This window comes from Pipistrellus kuhlii, unplaced genomic scaffold, assembly GCF_014108245.1.
Source record: "Pipistrellus kuhlii isolate mPipKuh1 unplaced genomic scaffold, mPipKuh1.p scaffold_m20_p_2, whole genome shotgun sequence".
Lineage (NCBI taxonomy): Eukaryota > Metazoa > Chordata > Mammalia > Chiroptera > Vespertilionidae > Pipistrellus > Pipistrellus kuhlii.
This window is the reverse complement of record NW_023425515.1, coordinates 178,116,986-178,126,591: the sequence shown is the minus strand read 5'-3', so window position 1 is coordinate 178,126,591 and position 9,606 is coordinate 178,116,986.

Below are 9,606 nucleotides of genomic sequence, written 5' to 3'. Positions count from 1 at the left end.
CACCACCCAAATCCTGTCTCTTCATCCACACCCACCTCCACCTTCCGGCCCTAGAATCCTGGAGGCGACGGCTGTGTCTTGTTGGCCCTCGTAGCTCCCAAGTGTCACACAAATCACAGCCCATAATGATTCCTGATTCTCACGGTATAAACCAGTGGTCCTCAACCTTCCTAATGCTGCGACCCTTTAATACAGTTCCTCACGTTGTGGTGACCCCCAACCATAAAATTGTTTTCGTTGCTACTTCATAACTGTAATTTTGCGAGTGTTATGAATTGTAATGCAAATATCTGATATGCAGGATGTCTTAGGCGACCCCTGTGAAAGGGTCGTTCGACCCCCAAAGGGGTTGAGACCCACAGGTTGAGAACCGCTGGTATAAACAATCTGAAGGAAGGGAGGAACAGACGAAAGAACAATTAATAAACACATGATTGCAGTGTGTGTGAAAATGCTTGGTAAACGGTGAAGTGCCGGGTCTAAGTGCTGGATTAGGTTCTAGCTTGCGGATACATGTGGAGGGTGGAGACAGGTGCAGGGTGGAGCCCAGGAATCGGAGAAACCCATTGTTTGGGGAAATGAGGCTCCATCATGCTCCCAGCTGTCCCCCTGCCTCTCTCTTGGTCCTGCCACATGGACGTCACGAGTGCCAGACCCCGCCCACCCTGTGCAGCCATCCCCTGGGCTGCCCGGCCAGGGACAGCCAGAGCCTGTCTCCCTCCCCCAGGGACACTGAGCAACAAGGCTTTGTGCTCTGCCATTTTCTCGCTAGAAAATTGCTGTGAGGAACCCAATAGTCATCTTCCGCCAGCTGCAATTTTTTGCTGCCTTATTTTTTAAAGGTGGGAATGGGGTGGGCACCAGAAAAAGAGGCAGCGGAGAGAAGCTGTTGAGGGCAGAGGGCTTTCAAAGGTTCAGCTCCAGGTTTTGCAGACTGGTGTAGAGCATCAAATTACATACTTTTTTTTTTTTTTTTTTTTTTTTTTTTTTTTTTTTTTTATCAGAATAAGAGATCTGTCTCTCCAAAAATACTTTACTTGGAAAGTTGGGTTTCAAGAAATTTAACAGATTTCATTTTTTTTTCAAAGATAAGGGAGATCAGGTATTAAACAAAATATATTCCACCATGTGACATCTGATAGCTACTTAATAGAGGAGAGTTTGAGACAACGCTGAGAAGTCATTTTCCCCTGGAAAATTGCGTGTAATGGAGGAGAGAGGAGTGGGTGGACAGGGAGGTGGGGTGGAGGTGGCTGAAGCTCCTGTCTAGGCCCTCCTGTGACTGCCCCCTTGTCCTCAGAGGCGCCCTAGGGAAGGGGACAGTGGAAAGGTCTGACCTCTCAGGCTTAAGACTCAAGGCCAGCAATTTGTCTTTTCCCAGCCTTAGTTTTCCCTCCATCACCTTTTCTGGTTTCTTTTCCTTTAAAAGCTGTCATTTCTTCAGCAGACACATTTCCTGCTTCATCCTGTTTTGTCCCCATAACAATGCCTAAGCCCTTAAAGGAGTCTGGGATTGTCATTAGTCACTTACCCACTCTGTACCTCAGGTTTCTTGTCTGTAAAAACAGAAGACCTGATGAGATTTACCTCCAGGGGGCGCTGCCGGTCCAATGAGCCCACAGCTGTGAGAGCACACAGATGATAGGAGAGCACACAATAGGCCTTTAGCTGGCAGTGTTCCCCAGAAGGCTGTTCAGGGGGGTTTACAGAAAAGCAGGAAGTTTGGAGCTCCTGGTGGACACATTGTAGCACATGAGGCATCCAATGAGCAGTTGCTCTCCTGGCATCATCAGTTGGGGATGAAGCCACTGGCTTTGAGCAACACAGCCTGAGTGTAAATCCCAGGTCCTTTCCTAACTTGCTCTGTGCCATTGGGCATGTCCTTTCTCCTCTCCATGCTTTCACCTCTCCTTCTGTGTCCCAGGAATGACAGTCACACCAACATCATGGTCTGGGCCAAGATGATGCTCATCAGGGTTGGCCGAGATGGTGATGATGGTGACAATGATGATGACGATAATGGCTACAATGATGCCGATGATAATGCGGTCATGACTATAACAATGACAGTAACAATGATGAGGACCAGGACAGTGATGAAGATGGCAATGATGGTGATGGCAACAATGATGATAACTATGACAATGATGGTGACAACTGTGATGACAATGTGGCAACAATAACAATTCTGACAACAACGAAGATGGTGATACAATGAGTATAATGATGAAAACCATGACACTGATGACTATGACAATCATAATGGTGACAACAATGGTATTGACAATAATACTGCTGATGTTGCTGATGATGATGATGAAGGTTCTTCCCCCAGGAGTGATAACAACAGTAATAATGGTTGGCTCTGACCAGAGAGTACTGTGCTTTGTCTCAATCCCTCAGAGAACAGGTGTCATAACTATCCCACTTTGCTCTCCATAAGTATTCCTGCCCAACCCTGGGAAGTGAGATGTTTGTATTAGCCTTATGTGATAAATGAGAACACCAACTCAGAGAAATGGTGTGCAAACCACACAGCTGGTAAGGGACAGTGTTGAAACTGAAACCCAAATTTGTGTTAGCACAACACCAGGGGACCCCTGTGATACCAGTTCAGGTGTAGCTCAGGCCGGGCCTTTCTTTCCAAACGGAACTGTCCGGGGCATTGCAGACCCCACCCTGACTGTCCCTGAAGAAGGGTGTCTGCAGGGCTGGACAGTGAACTCCTCCCCACGTCCACCTGTTCTAGATCAACCCCGCCCCCCCATCCCCGCCCCATCATACCTGCCAGCTCCTATCAGCCTGCCTGCCTCCCACCAACCCGATCACTGCTTACCTGCCTCTTACCTTCAACCAGCCTGGAGAAAGACTGTGCATTCATTCGTTCATTCATTCAGCAATTCTTAAAGGACATAGGACATGGCCTTGGTGACCATGCCCTTTTGCCAAATCTGGCTCCTGGGTTCTGACTGCACTGGAGCCTTCACTCTCCACCAGGGACATCCTACACCCCTCTTACAGTCTCCTAAGAGAGCCATACTATACCCCTCTTACAGAGCTTGTGCCAGGCTCACCACTAGACTGTAAGCTACTGGAGGTGACAGGAGGTTTGATTCTTCTCTCCCTGATGCTTGGCAAATGGCCAGGCACATAGTACTTCTCAAGGTGGGCTGATGAATGAATGAGTAAATGGGCAGATGAATTCATGTGACTACCTCCTTCTATTCAGGACCCTCTGACATTTTTCCAGCACCATTTCATTGAATCTCATACAACCTCTGTACTCTGTGCTGACACAGGCCCCTATGATGGATGGGGAAACTGGCTCAAGGGGGTAGGGTCACTCTCCCAAGGTCACACAGTAACCCTCCTGGCAGTAGAACCCTTCCTGCCCACCGCCGTCTCATGCCTCTCCCTCTCGTCCTGAGCTGAGGCCACACTTCATGGTCATGTCCAGGGTGTCCCTGCTGACCGCCCCCCTCCTCACTGGGACCCATGATGGCTGCTTGGCTGCTTTGGCTTAAAGTATGATTGCAAACATCCAGCCTCAGTTCCAGAGCAATAGAGAAGGAACTGCCTTTTCCCAGTGCGTGTGCAGGGACGAGAGTGGCTGCACAGGAGGGTCCCTGCCTGAGTCACAGGTGCAGCCACAGGAGAACCCCCCTCCCCAGTCCTGCCCACAGACACTCTCCACGCTCCTCATCAGCAGAGACCCCTCTCCTCTCCCCGCCAGGGGCTGGCAGCCCTCCCAGGCCACTGTGGACGCTGGCAGTGCCCCTCTCCTCAGCCCCGGGAGCATCATCTATCGACCACGGTACTCGGGCTGTGGAACCAGGATCATCTGTGTATCTGCAATGACAGAGGCCACGGGGCCATTCAAACCCCGGGGATGCCGGGGAAGGAAGGAAAACTCAGAGAAAAGGCAGAGGGAGCAAAGAGGAATCGGATGTGCCAAGGGGGATTAATCCGCTGCTCACACATGAAAGAAATACATTCAATTATAGTTTATTGCATTGCATTTCATTGTACACATTTGTAGTTAGCTGCCTGCAAGCCTCTCTCTGGATTACCCGGAGAGGAAGCACAACAAAAGAGGAGAGAATAAAAACACAGACAAAAAAGCTCCTGAAACTGAAATCACCGAGAGACAAATAAAAGCCAGACTTGAGACAAAAGCAGCTACTTGGCACCCAGGCCTTCTCAGCACCGATCCCCAGTCCCTGAGGCCACCTGGCCCGGTGCCAACTGCCTGCCAGCCTGGCAGCCCTGAACCCTGGCATCAGGGAAAGTCCCCGGCGAGTGTCAGGGGGCCCGGCTGTCCTCATAGAGCTGTTTCCTACTTTCTGTGCGTCCTGGGACCGCTCACTGGCCCTCTCTGAGCCTCACTCTCCCCGGGTGAAATGGGAGGCCTGGACCAGACACTCTCAGAGGTAATGAGGGAAGTGGGAAGATGCTAAAGTAAGAAAAGGTCACACTGGACCCTTCCCGAGGCTTAGGGGATCCCAGGCATTCTCTGGAGATTGTGACCTCTGTTGTGGGCTGTATTGTGTCTCTCCCTTCACCCCCCAAATTAATATGTTGAAGCCCCAATATCCAATGTGACTTATTTGGAGATAGGGCCTTTAGGAGGTAATTAAGGTTAAATAAGGTCAGACAGGTGAGGTCCTAATCCAATAGGATTAGTGTCCTTACCAGAAGAGGATGAGATTCCAGAGTGTGCACAGAGGAAGAGCCACATGGGGACACAGTAAGAAGGCAGCCCAGCTCTCCACAAGAAAAGTGGGAAGCCCCTGACATGCGCTTGGGTACCTGCAGAAGAAACTGGGAACCACAGCATCACCAATACCGGAAACACCAAGCAAACCAAAGCAACACCATAGGGCTCTGACAACTCCATGCCATGGGGACCACAGTCCACAGGAGCGGGCCAAGAACCCATGTGCTAAACCCAAGAGAGGGGCTGGCTGCCGAAATGAAAGATTTAAGTAGGGCCCAGACCGCCCTAACAGAGTAGACAAGCACTTCAGGATGCAATAATAAAAAATAAAAAAATATTCATCTCAACAAGAACCAAAACAATTACCATTTAAATGAGCAAAGACATTCAACTGATGCCAGACACTAAGCTGATCAGATGCTGGAATCATTCGACAAGGATTTGAAAGCAGCCTTCTTAAAATGTTTCAAAAATCAACGACAAATTCTCTTGAGACAAATGAAAAAAAATAGAACATCTCAGCAAAGACATAGAAGTTACAACAAAGCATGAAATGATGTGATAGAGCAAAGCTATCTAAGATTTAAACAAAGCCACATATAGTCATACAGAATACACCACCACACATTCGCCAACATAGACCATACCTGGACCCTATGGCCCATAAAAGGAAACTCGGTAAGCTTTTAAAAACTGAAATAATTTGGTCTCTGGCAAAATTGGAATTAATTATAAATCAGTAATAGAGAGAAAAACAGGAACAACATACCTCTCAATAATCTATGGGGTCAAAAAGGAAGTTTGGAAGTTAATTTTTTTTTAAACTACAGAGAAGAAATGAAAACAAAAACACAACAAATCAAAATATATAGGATGTAGTTAAGTCAGTGCTGAGGAGACAGTTTATAGCACTAAATTCTAACATTAGAAATGAGGAGAGGTCTCAATCAGTAACCTAGGCTCTTACCTCGTGAAACCAGAAAATAAATAAACCCAAAGCAAGTAGCAGAAGGGGGATTATAAAGATAATAGCAGAAATTAATGAAATGGAAAGTACAATAGAAAAATAATCGAGAAAAAAACAAAGAAACTAAAAACTGCTTTGGAAAAAAAATCAGTGACATGGATAAACCTCTAGCAAGAATGACAAAAATGAAAAGACAATATGCCAGTTCCAGGAGTGAATTAGAAAATATCACTACAAATCCTGCCAATGACTTTACCCTCATAAATTTGACAACTTAGAAGAAACAGGCCAATTCCTTGAAAACTCCAAATTACCAATCTCAACCAACATGAAACGAGTAATTGGAATAGCCCTAAAATCATTAATAAAACTGAAGTGATCATGTAAAAACTCCCCCTAAAATAAATGTCCAGGCTTAGATGGATTCATTAAAGAATTCTACAAATTTTAAAGAATTACCACCAATTCTACACAATCCTTTCTAGAAAACAGAAGAGAAGAAAACTCTTTCCAATGCAATATATGAAACCAATATTAGCCAGTTACCAAACCAAAGAGTAGAAGAAGCAAAAAAGAAAAACACAGACCAATATCTCTCATAAACTTAGACCCCCAAATCCTCAGAAAATATATTAGCAACACACACACACACACACACACACACACACATACACACAACCTCTTAGTAGAATAGAATAGAAATAGAAGGGAACTTCCTAAGCTTGACAAAGAGCAGCTACTAAAATCCCAGAGCTAACTAACATTGTACTTAATGGTGAAAGCCTACATGCTTGCTCTCTAAGATCAGGAACAAACACTCTCCCCGCTCATATTACTGTTATGGGTATGGAGCTCTTTGTGCCCACTAGTTGCTGGTGGAAATGGAATTCTTGTGATGTCATGAGAAAAGGAATTTTGGAGACTCACACGGGAGAAAGAGTGGCATTTATTTGCATCGAATGAAATCTCTGCGTCCCCAAGGTCCCCTCTCCCTCTGTCCTGCCATGGAAGAAGTCCCCTCCCCCACACCTCACCAGGTCAGCAGGGCTCCCCTGGAATATCATCTAAAGGAGCTGCAGCCTCACACACTATGTAAGGGAGAGGAGACAAAAACAAGGACATGGTTAGAAATGTTAGCCTTGGATACCGCATCTGCCGCAAACATAAACACAGCCGCCCGAAACATCAACGCTGGTTTATCTGAGTTCCTTTGGCCTGAAACATCGGGTCTGGCTATCAACTAGAAAATGCATGGCGTGCTAAAAGGCACAAGCGCAGTCTGGAGATAAAGCAAGCATCCCCGGAGGAGGGTACGCAGAGATCCCTAGTGAGGTACGGATGCTGTTTCTATAGTGAGACAGATTCGAACGAGAACCTTCTCACCTGGTGCTCGGACAGTGGAACAGATTCTTGCTAAAAAGGGCATCAAGGAATATTTCAATATGGAAATCAATGGGCGCTCATGAAGAGAATCACCAGCTGAATAACGAGGAAGGACACGTCAATAGGCCCTGTAAGGGCAGAGGGAAAAAGCCACCGCTCACCCCTGATTACAGGGCTGGAGAGGCTGAATTGATAAAACAATGACATTGAATTATGGGCAAACATGCAACTTCTTAACAGAGACAGAAACCAGCTAATGTGCCCTAACCAGTTTGGCTCAGTGGATAGAGCATCGGCCTGAGGACTCAAGGGCCCCAGGTTTGATTAGATTTATGTTAGATCACTTGAGATTGTCCTCTGAGGCTCTGTTTTCCTTCAGTCTTGGTTCTCTCTATGGATTGGATAATTTGTATTTGTTTACTTATCTGCACATTGCAATCACTTGGAAAGCTTTCCAAAGACCCCACAAAAACTATGGGATGGGTTTAGAAATTTGGAAAAGCTGCTTAAGTGATGCTAAATGCATAGGCACATTTGGGATCCGCTGCCCTAACTAATTCTTTAAACTAGCCATTGTTTCTCTGCATAAGTAGAATATCAGGAGTCTCTTTCCAGACACAATTTTTGTTTTTGCAGTCTTTTTGTGGAAGAAATGTACCTTGGTTGCAGGCACATGCCTAGTAGGGAGTGTGCAGGAGGCAGCTGATCAAGGTTTCTCTCACATCGATGTTTCTAACTCTCTATCCCTCTCCCTTCCTCTTTGTAAAAATAAATAAATAAATAAATAAATAAATAAATAAATAAATAATATATTTTTTTAATTAAATTAAATTAAAAAAAAAAAACAGCTAATGTGATAATGAACCATGCAGAGGGAACATCGGAGCCTGTGGCGGGGTCTGAGCATTTTCTGGCCACATAAGTGATTCCTGGAGCCCCCCCCTCACTCTTCTGCATCCCAAAGTGAGCCCTGGGGCTGGACCCTAGGCTTGGCCCCACCCTCACTGAACTCTCTGAGCTCAGTCTCCCCAAGACCTTCTCAGGACCAGAGGCCAGTCAGTCTTGCCAACTTCCCCACCCTCAGTGCATAGTTCACCCCCTCCAAGAAGTCTCCCCTGATTACTCCAAGCCCCCATCACCCTGACTCTGATCTCAGCCCCCCTTCCCCCTAAACAGCAGGTGGTCTCAGCCGAATGTCCTGATCCATCTGCTGATATTCAGCAATAACGAGGGTATTGGCACTTCCTCGCAGGCAAGAACTTGGATTCTGGAGCCAGAGAGACCTGGGTTCACATCCCAGTTTGCCGCATAACCATGGCCAAGCTGTGCCATCTCAGCCTCAACTTCCTCATCTGTGAGGTGAGGGTCATACCTTCCACCTCACAGCAGATTCAACAAAATGCTGGATGTCAAGTGTTGTTGAGATGCCAGCCACTGCGGTGGTGCTCAAGAAACTGAAGCACTGAACAGTTTACAGAGCACAGCCACAGCTGCTGGGTTCGAAGTCTCCATTAGAAAGGGACCTCACAATGTTTGCAGAGCCCATTCACACCCTTCCTGTTAGGGGACACTCAGAACTCCAAGGAGCAGCCAAGAGCATTTGCTCAGGAGCCAGAATCCCAGGTTCAAATCCTGCTCCACCACTTCCTAGTTGACCTTGAGCAAGTCATTCCCCCCGTCTGAGCCTCAGTTTGCTCGCCTGTGGAATGAGGCGAACAAGGATTTCTCCCTGGTGGTGAAGCAAGTGGAAGAGTGCGGGACCTGTGAAAGTCCATCACATCCAAGCTATTTACCAGCCTTCTATTTTACAGATGAGCAAACGGAGGCTCAGGCACATGCCCAAGACCACACAGACAACGGAGTCAGTTCTTTACCTCGGATCCATCATGCCCTCGTCCCTGTCCTGCCCACTGCATGCTAAGCATTGTGCTGCTCCCATTACACCTCATCTCATCCCACAGTCATCCTCAGGGGGAAGTGTCCTCATCTCCCATTTCACGGCCAGGAAACTGAGGCCCACAGTGCTCATGGGACTGATCCAACGTCCCATGGCCCGTAAGTAGGAGAATCCCATAGATTCTTCTCTTCCCAGGGCTCCCTGTTCCCAAACCCACAGGAAAAGGAGGCTTCCTCCTCCCTTCCTGATTCTGAGCCTGCATGGGGACTGAATAAGCAGGGTGCAGGGACAGGGGCCCAGCTGGGACCTGTGGGAAGGGCAGACAGGACAGCCAGCCCCCAGGTCTCTGGAGACCTCCCAAGTTCATGATCACAGACTTCAATCCTTTGCAAAGCCAGAGCCTCCTCTGAGAGCCCAGAGCTGGGAGGGGAGAGGAGCTCACCTTCCCTCCATCCCTCTCCCTCCATCCCCTCCCCAGGCCTCTGCAGAGCTGCGCATGTGCATCAGGAGAAGCTACATCTTCAAGGGCCCCGGACAAACCCCACACAAATGGATTTCCTTAACCTCATTATCTTTCCCTCTCAGGGTCCAGGCCACGCCAATACCTTCCTGCCCGTAGGAAGACCCACCATCATTATTATA